Below are 14701 nucleotides of genomic sequence, written 5' to 3'. Positions count from 1 at the left end.
TTGTCTGTTTCTTGTACCTTGCTGACTTGGTTGTTATTTCTTGCTTCAACTGAATAATCTTTCTGTATTTGGAGTATGGTGCAGCGTTTCTGTCGACCACCTCATCAGCGGTTTTGGCAGGCATTTTGAGTGTGCTCCTCTGCAAGGCCTTCAATCTTTTCTGTGGCTGTGCATGGGCTGGAGCAGGGCTTTGACTCTACATCTGTCATTTACAGACTGCTCTATATCGATTCTGGGCACACAAAGCATGCACAAGCAGTTTGCCATTTCTTTGCAAACTCTCATGGAGAGCACACTTATCTTCTTGGGCATGTATCTCCTACTAGTCACCCCAGCCTAGGAGCATGAAGATGAATTACGCCACATGGGGGGGTTGCAGTCAAACATTACTTTATTCCTCAGCATACACTCACACACTGTTTTTACATCATACTTTCCGTTAGTCACACCCTAATACCTCTATGCACATTTCGTAGTTCCTGTTTAGTGTCCAATCAGAACCACGAGAATTCTAGTATGCATAACATCAATATTTTACACTTTCTTACATTTTGGAGTTCTGTAGGGTGTGACAGTTTCTTCTACTGCTATCTTAGATAAAGATCAATAAGTAGAGATTATTTTTAACAAGTAGTAGATTTTACTTTGATGTTCCTCTAGATGGTGTTTTTTTTCTTTCGCAGTATATATATATCTGTTGATATATGGTTGTTTTGAGAGTGACCCTACTTCAAATCTCAAATATAGACTTATTCAATAATTTTTTTCAACTTTAACTAAATTAACATAAAAAAAGGATGTGTCTTTATGGAACACGTTTTGATCTGGTAGGAAGCACATTCTTTTTCTAGGAGTGAGCTTTTTAGACTACTGTCTGCAAAGTGTGGGTAACTCAGAGCCCTAAAATGGGGTGGATAAACTGACACATGTAATTTTTATGGGTGGAACCTATGCAACAATCTAGATTCAAAACGTTGAGTGATATAAGGCTCTCAACTTTTGGCAAAATCTGGGACACATTCAACATTGTAACGTTCAAACTGTTACAATCAGAATTTCTGGTAAACACACATAGAGTCATAGATATCTACAATTAAAAGAGGTAATAGGCAAACATGTACTGACTTACATTTAGATTCATGAAATATCCCCGCTAGGAAGTTGTCTTCTTAGAGTGAGATTGTCAAAGAGGATTCCTTGACACATGATATATCCTATTGCACAGTACACCACATAAACTGGGAAACTAAAATCCCCATTGGGTGCAAGATGTAGGTAACAAAGGTCATGTGAGGTGGCATGGGAAGTGGCATCTGCACATCCAAGAGATGTGTCAAAATGGATGTGATTTCAGCTCGTGCAGCTGAAGTTTTCACAGGATCTATTACATAAGGGAACAGCTCTTTTGATTTGGAATTGTGCATAATGACAAATGGCTTAAAGGTATGTACTGTCACATATTAGGGACGCCTATTTTAGAGGAGGATAAAAAAAAATCCTTGAGCATGTTATAGGGGTAGCACTGAACTTGGAAGTGACAATGATAATTTTGGGAGCTTGGACAGATCAGGGCATTAAAGGTATGAGAAACTATTTTTAAAAACAGGTTTGTTGGTTGCCGTGTGTCAGAACTCGAATAACATTAAAATCAAAACTTACCCAACAACCGCTGTAGGGGCAACAATCGTTGTGTTAAAGCACCTGGACATCAGGCTACTATGACAAGTGTAGTCATTTCCAATGGTGGAGAACATATCGCTAATGATGGAACCCTAGAATATGCCATCCTCTCCAAAGATCTAAAAATGCAGTAGTGTGCAACACACTACATCAGTGCCTCGATCTTGAAAACCTCAAACAAATAACTTGCATTATTTGACAGACATATAGGTGGTCATTACGACCCTGGCGGATGGTGTTAAAGCTGTGGAAATACCGCAAACAGGCCGGCGGACAAAAAAAGGGAATTACGACCCTGGCGGTAACCGCCAACAAAGACAGCCACTTTAACACTTCGCCCGCCACGGCGGTACAGACAAACAGCGTGGCGGTCACCGCCAACAGACGGGCGGGTGACAAAGTACCGCCCACACTATTACAACACACCAATCCGCCACCTTTTCCGGGGCGGATTCACCGCGGATAAAAACACGGCGGAAACAGCCTTTGCTATGGGAAAACGCTCACCTCAACACACTCCACGAGGAACAACGACTCCATGGAGCCGGAACTCCAAATACTACCTGCCCTTGTCTTTCTGCTCCTGTACGAACAACAGCGACGTCGGCGCAGAACATACCAGTGAGTACTGCATCTACGACACGGGGAGGGGGGAGGCAAAAGTTAGGGGGACACCCACCAAACACCCCACCCCACCCTCACATATTACAACATACACACCACTGCAGTCAAAAATATCACATTAACAACCCACAATCCCCCCGGAAGAATGCAAAGACAAAGCGAGATCCGTTCAAATATTGTAATGTGCCAATATACATGTCATATAAAAATATACTGAATCATATCTCGAAATCTGTCATATTTATATACACAATACAAGAAGTAGTGCAGATATGTACACAACAATGTCCGTGCACAAACAGTCCAAAAATGCATGGGCGAGGCCCACAATAGATACATGACCAAAATCCGAGAGAACACTGCCGGGGCATCAGATTGAAACACTACAGGCACCTCAGGGGGAAGGGAAGAGGGGGCACCTCAGCCACATGACTGCAAAGCCAGATCCACGAAGGGGCTCCATGCCCATTGTGCCATCCTGGGGAGTGCAAAGCCACAGTCTCTCAAGTCTTTACAGTGGGTGGCTTGCCCACTGTGCCATCCTGGGGAGTGCAAAGCCACAGTCTCTCAAGTCTCTACAGTGGGTGGCTTGCCCACTGTGCCATCCTGGGGAGTGCAAAGCCACAGTCTCTCAAGTCTTTACACTGGGTGGGTTGCCCACTGGACCATCCTGGGGAGTGCAAAGCCACATTGACGCAAATAGATGCAGTTCTCAACTGGTACTGGGTGGGACTGGTGGCCAGACTGGATGAGTCTCCCTGTGAAAGTTCCTGTCCTGTCACTGTCCCAGCTGCACATGGGAGAAGGATGCCTGATGTGGCGGCCTATTCATACCCACACGGTCTTTGCCCTGATCAGCGGTCTTCACCATGGCGGTCTTGGCCTTGTTCAGCGGTGCTTTGCCATGGCTGGCTATGGACTGTTCAGCGGTGCTTTGCCATGGCTGGCTATGGACTGTTCAGCGGTGCTTTGCCATGGCGGTCTTGGCCTTGTTCAGCTGTGCTTTGCCATGGCGGTCTTGGCCTTGTTCAGCGGTGCTTTGCCATGGCGGTCTTGGCCTTGTTCAGCAGTGCTTTGCCATGGCTGGCTATGGACCGTTCAGCGGTCTTCACCATGGCGGTCTTGGTCTTGTTCAGCGGTGCTTTGCCATGGCTGGCTATGGACTGTTCAGCGGTGCTTTGCCATGGCGGTCTTGGCCTTGTTCAGCGGTGCTTTGCAATGGCGGTCTTGGCCTTGTTCAGCGGTGCTTTGCCATGGCTGGCTATGGACTGTTCAGCGGTGCTTTGCCATGGCGGTCTTGGCCTTGTTCAGCGGTGTTTTGCCATGGCTGTCTATGGACTGTTCAGCGGTGCTTTGCCATGGCGGTCTTGGCCTTGTTCAGCTGTTCTTTGCCATGGCTGGCTATGGATTGTTCAGCGGTAGCCTGAGATGGCGGTTCAGATACTGACATTGGGGTGTGGCATGACGAACTCCACACTGGACATTGGGGTGTGGCATGACGAACTCCACACTGGACTTTGGGGTGTGGCATGACGAACTCCACACTGGACATTGGGGTGTGGCATGACGTTCCATCATCGCCCAGCGGGGCTGTGGGATCCTGGTCCCTCCTGGGCACTGACTCCGGCGGTGGTCTCCTGACTAGTGACGATACTTGGGCCCTCCTGGGCACTGACTCCGGCGGTGGTCTCCTGACCAGTGACGATACTCGGGCCCTCCTGGGCACTGACTCTGGCGGTGGTCTCCTGACCAGTGACGATACTCGGGCCCTCCTGGGCACTGACTCTGGCGGTGGTCTCCTGACCAGTGACGAACTCTGGCGGTGGTCTCCTGACCAGTGACGATACTCGGGCCCTCCTGGGCAATGACTCTGGCGGTGGTCTCCTGACCAGTAACGATACTCGGGTCCTCCTGGGCACTGACTCTGGCGGTGGTCTCCTGACCAGTAACAATACTCGGGCCCTCCTGGGCACTGACTCTGGCGGTGGTCTCCTGACCAGTGACGATACTCGGGCCCTCCTGGGCAATGACTCTGGCGGTGGTCTCTGGACCAGTAATGACGGTGCTGGCGGTTGTGTCTGGACCGCCGGAAATGATGGCGCACTTCTCCGCCGTGACACTCACAACAGGCTGGGCAGACTTCCTCGGAACCTTCCCCACCTTCTTTGGAGTTACAGCTGACTCACCAATCGCCTTCGATCCCATTTCACTTGTTGTCCCACCAGGTCCCGTCGTCCACTCTCCAATTTCGGTGCCTTTACAAGGGGTGGGCTGACAGTGCCTTGGCTCTGGGTCCTACTGCCTGCCCTGGTGGACGGTGCACTCCAAAAACCAAAAACCTGGAACACGCACCACTGGTACTGGAGGCTTTTTGGCTGAGGCGCTACGACGGGACTGATGAACTGGAGGGGGGGGGGCAAACAGGTCAATTTGACAGAGGGACAGTTTCTGACGGACACTGGGATGGGTAGTTGGAGGGGGTCTGGGAGTGGAGGTAGAGGAGGTGGTTGTAGGAGGTGTCACTTTAGGTGTTTTGGGTGCAGGTACTGGAGGCTGTCATGAGGTGGATGGATGTTGGGTGAGTGATTGCCGGCATTTGTGTACTTTGGGAGGGGGCGTCACAGACACACTGGGAGAGGACACAGGGGACGTGTAAATGGCAGTGGAGGTGGTGAGTGCAGGTGAGCGGCTTGTGGTGCTGGGTGTTCTGGTGCGAGTCCTAGTGCCTGTAGATGCGGTGCATGCAGGTGTGTGTGTAGACGAGATTGGGAGGGAGGAGGGAGAAGAGGAGGAGGGGGACACAGTGGAGACAGTGGATGTTGCTGTGTCTGTATGGGTGTGATGCTTGTGTGAGTGCCTGTGGTGTGTGTGGTGCCTATGTTTGCTTGAGCTACTTTTGGGTGTTGACGTGTGTGGCTGCTGGTCTATAGGTGTGTTTGGGATGGGCTGGGATACAGGGGATTGGGTCTGGGTGTAGGAGGTTGGAGGGGGGAGGCTGGACACAGGGACAATGGCTGCCATCAGTGCTGAAGCCAGAGATTGCAGGGTTCGCTGAAGGACAGCCTGACCAGAATGAATGCCTTCCAGGAATGCATTACCGTGTTTCAACTCTCGTTCTACACCCTGGATGGCATTCACAATGGTAGACTGCCCAACAGTGAGTGACCTGAGGAGGTCAAGGGCCTCCTCACTGAGGGCAGCAGGGGTGACTGGGGCAGGGCCTAAGGAGCCTGGGGCGAAGGTGATGCACACCCTCCTGGGTGAGCGGGCACAGGACACACGCTGAGGGGCTGCTGGGAGGGCGGTGCTGGTAGGGGAGGTGGCGGCTGTACCTGTAGAAGTGGGGCGCACAGATGGTGCCGCCACCAGAGGGGAGCTCCCATCGGCGGACGAATCCGTGTCGCTGGTTGGTGATCTGGTGGCCGACGTGAAGCTCCCCTCGCCCTCCGTCCCACTGGTGAATTCAGAGTCTGTGGTGTGGCCCTCCATGGCCATGTGGGATGCAGCTCCCTCGTGCTCCGGTGCCACTGTACCTCCGTCTGTTGATGCTGATGTACAAAAGGACAGGGAGAGCAGGAAAAGGGGGGAGACAGAAGAAAGAGAGTTTTAGTGCATGGCATACCGCTACCATTGGCGGACAAGACAGACGCAGCAGCCCCATGCATTACGCCGTGCTCCTGCCCTCTGCACATGCTATTTCTGGGATATGGCCTACATGGCAATGGTAGTAATCTGCCCACATGGATGGCAAAGGGGCAACTATACATCAACTTGCCTCTGTTTTGAGCTGGGGTAGAGTGCCACATGGCCTACATAACGGAGGGGCCTTGTCTACCTAACTTGCCCTGGCCTAGGGACACCCACAGCCCACCACCCCCACCCAGACACCTCCACTGCACGCAAAGTCCATATGATGAGGTAGTACTCACCCCCTTGTGTCTGCTGTGATGTCCTTAAGTGCCCATCCAACTCCGGGTAGGCCACCGCCAGGATCCTGAACATCAGGGGGGTCATGGTGCGACGGGCACCTCTCCCACGTTGGGAGGCCATCCCCAGCTGAGCCTCCGCCGTCTTCTTGCTGCAGCGGCGAATGTCCTCCCATCTCTTACGGCAGTGGGTGCCCCGTCTCTGGTGGGCCCCCAGGGTCCGGACTTCCTTGGCGATGGCACGCCAAATGTCCCTCTTCTGGTGGGCGCTGACCTACATGACATGCACAAGGAAAGAGGACAGTCATTACCTACTGCACCGTCGTTGTGATTGGCCCCCTCCCAACTCTATCCCCGTGGCACATTCATCCCCATGCATAACTGTTCTATGTACTCTGCCCCCTTCCCTCATCCACCCAGCCCTCTACACCCAAGCCTAGCCCATACAACGTGCTACCTGTGTACTAACCTGTTGGTCTGGAGGACCGTAGAGTAGCGTGTACTGGGGGAGGACCCCATCCACAAGTTTCTCCAACTCCTGTGCAGTGAAGGCAGGGGCCCTTTCCCCAGATGCAGCAGCCATTGTCGCTTCCAGACCGAGGTCACAGTAGCACTAGCAGTGTAGGTCCTCTCCTGTCGAAGGTCAGGTATCTAGTGATTGAAGAGATAGAAAATGGTGGTGACGTCCGCGGCGGTGACGTCTGCGGCGGGCGCATCATCACCGCCAGCGCACCTGTTCATTGGCTCCTGGGACCCATAGGGTCCAATGTTAACCAATGCAGCATTGCGCCGCGCTCTACGACCGCCTACCGCGACGGTGTCCAACGCCAGCGCAGTTACCCCACAATTCCATTGTCCCAGTTTAGAGGTCAGGCAGCCGCCATTTCAGGGGCCCACATGGCTTCATTTACTTCTGCGTCACACATACCGAGGCCTACACTCAAAAAATTTCCCGGATGGGTTAATAGTCTGTTGTAGTCTTGTTTGTGACTGTGGGTACATACCTGGAGGAATGCTGACAGTTTCTTCGCTGTTGTCCTTCTTAGGCACCGTCAGTTGGGACATATTGGAAGATGGTGGAATCCGCCAGTGTACCGACCGCTGGTGGACCTGTTGACAATGGAAGAGCAACATGTCATTGTGACCTACCGGTTTGACCGTGCCACAATCCATGATCTATGTACCCAGTTGGAGCCAGACCTGATGTCACCAATCCGCCATCCGACTGGAATCCCCCCTGACGTGCAGGTGCTGTCAGTGCTCCATTTCCTTGCAAGTGGCTCTTTTCAGACAACAGTGGCCATGGCATCAGGGATGTCCCAGCCTATGTTTTCCAACGTCTTGTCCAGAGTGTTGTCTGCACTGCTGAAACACGTAAGGAGATACATCATTTTCCCTCAGGTGGAGGATTTGCCTACAGTGAAAGGTGACTTCTATGCCCTTGGACATATCCCCAACGTCATAGGTGCCATTGATGGGACCTATGTAGCTCTGGTCCCCCCCGCAGGAATGAACAGGTGTACAGGAACAGGAAGAGTTATCATTCTATGAATGTCCAGATGGTCTGTTTGGCAGACCAGTACATCTCGCAGGTAAATGCTATGTTCCCTAGCTCTGTGCATGACGCCTACATCCTGCGGAATAGCAGCATCCCTTATATGATGGGTGAACTCCAGAGGCACCGTGTATGACTATTGGGGGACTCTGGTTACCCCAACCTGTCCTGGCTATTGACCCCAGTGAGGAATCCCAGGACCAGGGCAGAGGAACGGTACAATGAGGCCCATGGGCGGACTAGGAGGGTGATCGAGCGGACCTTCGGCCTCCTGAAGGCCAGGTTCAGGTGCCTCCATATGACTGGTGGATCCCTATTCTACTCACCGAAGAAGGTGTGCGACATCATCATCGCCTGCTCCATGCACCATAACTTGGCATTGCGACGCCAGGTGCCTTTTCTGCAGGAGGATGATCCAGATGAATGTGTTGTTGCAGCGGGGGAGCCTGTGGAGCCGGTGGACAGTGATGAGGATGAATCTGATGAAGATGAAAACGACAACAGGAAGTCAGTCATACAGCAATATTTTCAGTGAGACACAGGTGAGTACATTTTCATGTTTCACATAATATTAACTTTCACACGTCTACCTCTATCCTGTACCTACATTTCACTCCCTATTTGTTAACTGAGTTGTGCCCTTCCATTTCAGTTTCACTAATGTGGTAACCTACGTGTCAACAGCTTGCACCCTTGAAAGGCTTGTGATGTGTGACATTGGTATGTTGGCCTTCCAATGGGTAACCTTTTTTAACACTGTAATTGACAATACAAAGTTCACAATCATTGACTGACTCCAGTTTTATTAATGTTTCAAGGGTGTTTATTTAAGTGCATAACAATGAATGGGGGTTGTGAAATGGGGATGGGTGATGGTGGAGGAATGTCCATGGCAGAGTCCAGTCTATTAGTCTCACAGGTACATTGCACATCTGGCCATTGGAAGTGGAGCTAGGGCAGTTCCGATTTGGACAGGGTAACAAAGTGGGACAGTAGGAGGACGATCAGGCTGGTCTTATTTCCTGGCGGGGGTTTTGCCATCTTGCTCTGTCCTGTTCCTGGATCTCAGGGCCCGCTTTCGTGGTGGTTGTCCGTCTGCAGGGGATGGGGTGCTGGTGTGTTGGTCCTGTGGCGGTGCCTCCTGTCCACTAGCGCCGGCGGAGGTGGTGGGCATTTCATCGTCCTGGCTAGTGTCAGGGGCCCCTTGGAGTGCCACGGTGTCCCTCAAGGTCTTTTGAATGTCCGTCAGCACCCCTACAATGGTGCCCAGGGCGAAGCCGATGGTCCTGAGCTCCTCCCTGAACCCCAAATACTGTTCCTCCTGCAGACGCAGGGTCTCCTGCAAATTTTCCAGTACCGTTGCCATCGTCTCCTGGGAGTGGTGGTATGCTCCCATGATGGAGGAGAGGGCCTCGTTGAGAGTAGGTTCCCTTGGCCTGTCCTCCCTCTGTTGCACAGCAGCCCTCCCAGTTCCCCTGTGTTCCTGTGCCTCCGTCCCCTGGACCGTGTGCCCACTACCACTGCCCCCAGGTCCCTGTTGTTGTTGGGGTGTTGGGTTACCCTGGGTGCCCTGTAGTGGTGGACACACCGCTGATCGACCTCTCCTGGGTAGGGAGGTTTGGACCCGCTGGGTGGGTGCTGTGCTGGTGTTCCCAGAGGGTGGAAGTTCGGTGTTGGGCTGTGGCTGGGCAAGGGGAACCGACTGTCCTGAGGCCCACGATGGTCCGGGCTGGTCATCAAGATCCAGTGGGGCAGAGCTTCTGTCGTCACTGTGGGCCTCTTCTGGGAGTGGAGTGGTGTTGTCTGGACCCTCTGGTGTGGTGACGTTCCTTCGGGTTCCTGCGGGGGTATGAGTACATGATTATTTCATGTGTGTGTTTCATGAGGTGCAATGTTTGGGTGTGCGTGTACCCCAGTGCAGGCATTCCTGTGTGGGGGCTTGTGTGGTGATAGTTGGGGGGTGTTGTGGGTCTGTGCAGTGGGCATGCTTTAGTGATGGGTATCCATGCTTAGTTAGGTCATGCAGGTCTTGGGGTTGGGATGGTTGGTTGGTGTCATGGGTAGATAGGTGAGGATTAGGAGTGATAAGGGAGGGTGTGAGGGTGGGGGTGTGTGATAGCATGCAAGTAGGGTGGGGGATATGATAGTTAAAATTTGACTTACCAGTGTCCGTTTCTCCAACGACTCCTGCGAGGCCCTCAGGATGCAAGATGGACAAGACTTGCTCCTCCCATGTTGTTAGTTGTGGGGGAGGAGGTGGGGGACCGCCGCCAGTCCGCTGTACCGCGATGTGGTGCCTGGATACCGTGAAACGCACCTTCCCCCGTAGGTCGTTCCACCTCTTCCTGATGTCCTCGCTATTTCTTGGATGCTGTCCCACAGCGTTGACCCTGTCCACTATTCTTTGCCATAGCTCCATCTTCCTGGCTATTGATGTGTGCTGTGCCTGTGATCCAAATAGCTGTGGCTCTACCCGTAGGATTTCCTCGACCATGACCCTGAGCTCCTCCTCGGAGAAGCGGGGGTATCTTTGGCGTGCCATGGGGTGGTGTGTGTGATGTGTGGGGTGGTGTATGTGTTGATGAGTGTGGTGAGTGTTGTGGTATGTGGTGTTTTGTGCGTGGGTGTTGTGTGGGTGATGGTGTAGTGTGCCTCTGTGTGATGGGGTTCTCTATTCTGTGCTGTCTCTCTCTGGCCTTCTCTCAGAAATTGTGGTAGTAGGGGTTTTTGTGTGATGTGGGTGTGTGTTTTATATTGTGTTGGGTGTGTGGGAGTGGTGTGTGTATGTGTATCAGGTGTGTGTATTTGTAATTGTCCAATGTGGCGGTGTTTTGTGGATGTGTGTGTATTTTGAGCGCGGCGGTGTGTACGGCCAATGGAATACCGCGTTTGAAAGACCGCCGCGTGGATTCGTGGGTCGTAATAGCATGGACGTGTTTCTGTTGGCGTGGAGGTGGAGGATTTGTTTCCGCATGTTTATCGCTGAAGAACAATAAAGTGGGTTGTGCACCACCAACAATGTAAATAATAATAATAATAATATTCCAAGAAAGTCGTAGATTTTTGTAGATTTTCGTAGATTCCTTCCAGAAAGTTTATTTGATGCCACTGAGAAATAATGAAGAGCAGCAAAACAGCAGACAACGCGTTTCGCCCTATATACTTGGGCTTCTTCAGGGCTGCAAAAGTTAACAGATAGCCATAAGGCAAAAGTAAACTAACAAATATTAATACTAACATCACAAAACCAAAACATATAAAGCGAAGACAACAATTACAAAGTATTATGTACAAAAACACCAATTACATCCAGTAAAAAGTTGTGTTTCAAAAAAGGGGAAAAGAATTGCTTCTAAACTGCCATATTAATTATGAGTCAATCTTAAGTTATACTTAATAAGTGGAACCGACAAGGGAGAAACATAAGAGAAAGTTTAATCTGATAACTCCAAAATGTGAATTCAAAGAATTACACAAGTCGCAGAACACTTAGTTCAAAAACGACCTTTTATTGGAATTTACTACTCGGTATGTGTCTTTTCATAGTGAACTATTTTTCTCTTCATTTATCCTCCTGCACTTACTTTCTCTTACTCTTTTGCACATTTCTAGTTCAATTTCAACAGTTTATCCTTCTTTTCGATTTTTCATTTTTGAGTTTCAGTCAATCACACTTTTTGGTGATGGATTACTTGATCTGGTGTTATGGTAATGTTGGCAGCACCTTGATTTATAGATCTGCGTAACTATTTTACTCAGTATAACTGCTATGGCATGCTGCTATTGTGCACCGTTCTGCGACTTGTGTAATTCTTTGAATTCACATTTTGGAGTTATCAGATTAAACTTTCTCTTATGTTTCTCCCTTGTCGGTTCCACTTATTAAGTATAACTTAAGATTGACTCATAATTAATATGGCAGTTTAGAAGCAATTCTTTTCCCCTTTTTTGAAACACAACTTTTTACTGGATGTAATTGGTGTTTTTGTACATAATACTTTGTAATTGTTGTCTTCGCTTTATATGTTTTGGTTTTGTGATGTTAGTATTAACTTTGTTAGTTTACTTTTGCCTTATGGCTATCTGTTAACTTTTGCAGCCCTGAAGAAGCCCAAGTATATAGGGCGAAACGCGTTGGCTGCTGTTTTGCTGCTCTTCATTATTTCTCTGTGGCATCAAATAAACTTTCTGGAAGGAATCTACGAAAATCTACGACTTTCTTGGAATATTATTATTATTATTTACATTGTTGGTGGTGCACAACCCACTTTATTGTTCTTTAACATTTGGGGTGTTTTTTCTTTCACCCCTTTGGTTCCTTTGTGCAGTAGGAACTTTGCTGGTAGTGCACACTACATTTTACTGTATTATAGGTTATTGATGTACAAATTCAAATATTTAGAAACTACTAGGGATTGATGCATTTTTCCTTTGGGCCTACTGCACTTGGTTTTCAATTTAGATATTCTCAAGGCCTATACGCACTCCCTATTCATTTCCAACATGTCACGATTTAAGGACAACCGTGAGGAACTGGCAAGGGATCTTTTTACATATTCAACTGGCCCAAACATAACTAACACAACTTCACGACAGACTGACAGTCTAAAAGTCAAATTTCAAAAATTAGAAAAATTAAAAAAACAGGAACTGTCAAGATGGTGGGATGGGACCACATTACAAAAATACTTAGATAATAAAAAGATACCCAGGGGTCTTAGAATCTTAATATTCCCTACTTACGAGGACTTAGATGATGAAGCACTTAAGGATTGGGAAGACAATTTGCAAAATGCATCATTTAATATGATGCGCATTCTAATTAAACACACGGATAAAAAAGTGGCTAAGTTACAGGATGATATTGCAACACTAGAAAACAAAATAGATGGAGTCCCTCAAAAAGATTTAATAAATAAGAACTATGAGATTCTTCACAAAATAATTGAGGACTATCAAATTTATCTACGTGATAAGAAACTACGTAAGGTCAAGCGCGACGATCTTGACTATAAACTCGGCAGGGTTTACACCTTTGCCCGCAAATATGATAATGAGAAGATTTCTGGACCAGGCACCAACAGGGGCAGATTCACAAGTGATACTGATCTCTCCAGTGGCAGTTCTACAGCTTCTGTAGACAGTAGTACCTTACAGGACAGTGAATCTTCTAAACAAATCCCTCACAGTTCGACCAACAGTTTTTTAGTCGAAATGGAACGACTACGTCTCGGAACAAAAATCAACCGAAGAGAAACAAGACTAGAAGGGGTGGGAAACAATGGAGAAAAAAGTTCAGAAAAACAAGGGATTCGAACTCGTTCGAAGAGAGATTAGGAGTCACTACCTCTCGTAGTAATGATTCTGGAAGTGATTTGACCATTGTCAATTTATCCAATCGGTCCCTAAACGTTACTGAGTCTAATTTACTCAGCAAAGGTCTAGGCTTCTGTCCGACTCAAACTAATGACCAGGTAGAAATTTTTGTGGACTTATTTAAATTTACCCGTTTGTTAAAACTCAGGAACTATTTTTCCACTCATAATAGGGGGACTACCATTAGCCAAACTTCCACATCTTCGACCTTTGACATCACTGCTACCAACACTGCAGCAGTGACTGAATCCATATCGGACTTGTATGATATACAACTGTTGATGTCCTTACAGAATGACAGTGAGATTGACATTGAAAACATTAGGACAGACTTAGGAATCATGGAGGATGTTAATATAACTAGTGGCCTCAGACCACGTTCCAAATTCATACCTACTGTTGCACATAGTAATATTGATTTGTTTGCGGACAACGTATCATCTGACCTTTACAAATTTCTAGGTAATTCTTACACTAAATGGCGCAAAATTGACAACTTGTCTATTGGTGAACGGAAGGCTCTTACTAACCTTAGGACAGATCGATCAATTGTTATCCGAGAGGCTGATAAAGGTGGAAATGTAGTCATTATGAATACACATGACTACATGCAGGAAATTGATAGACAATTATCAGACACAACATGTTACAAATGTCTCAACAGCAATCCTATTTTTGAACTGACTGAATATATTAATAATAAACTATGGGGATGGCACGAACAAGGCCTACTATCAGTTCATGAGTACAAATACCTAGTTGTTAAATATCCTAGATATCCCTGCATTTATATTCTTCCAAAAATTCACAAGGAAGGTATTTTTCCTCCTGGTAGACCGATTATATCTGGGATTGATTCCCCTACTGAGAGACTATCGGAATTTGTGGACATTTTTTTACAGAAATTTGTTTGTAATCTTCCGTCCTTTATACAGGACAGCAAGGATATTTTGAACAAATTTGAAGATTTTCCATGGTCTAATGACCTTCTATTTGTTACAATGGATGTAAATAGTCTTTACACCTGTATTCAAAAATCGTTTGGTTTACTAGCAGTTACTTCATTTCTTAATACCCGTTCTGCTAACCATTATGATCATAATCAAATGCTTTTGGACATGATTGATATCATCTTATCAAAAAATTATTTTATACATAACACTAGATGGTATCAACAAACACAAGGGACAGCGATGGGTTCTAAATTTGCCCCTTCATATGCCTGTCTTTTTATGGGCTGGTTCGAAAAAATACATGCTTGGGGTAGACATGCCTCCCCCTGGACTGAATTCATTGTATTTTGGGGGAGGTACATTGATGATATCATTTTGATTTGGAATGGATCAATAGAGCAATTAATTTCATATCATGCATTTCTTAACGATAATCCTTACAATGTAAGACTCAGTCTCCATTATAGTAGGGATAGCATTGAATTTCTGGACATCAGATTTTTCATTCAGAATAACACTATACAGAGTGTGTTGTACAGGAAATCCACGTCTTGCAATAGTCTTTTACATGCAACGAGTGCACATCC

The sequence above is a fragment of the Pleurodeles waltl genome, chromosome 1_1 (assembly GCF_031143425.1).
Source record: "Pleurodeles waltl isolate 20211129_DDA chromosome 1_1, aPleWal1.hap1.20221129, whole genome shotgun sequence".
Taxonomy (NCBI): domain Eukaryota; kingdom Metazoa; phylum Chordata; class Amphibia; order Caudata; family Salamandridae; genus Pleurodeles; species Pleurodeles waltl.
This window is presented reverse-complemented; position numbering follows the sequence as displayed.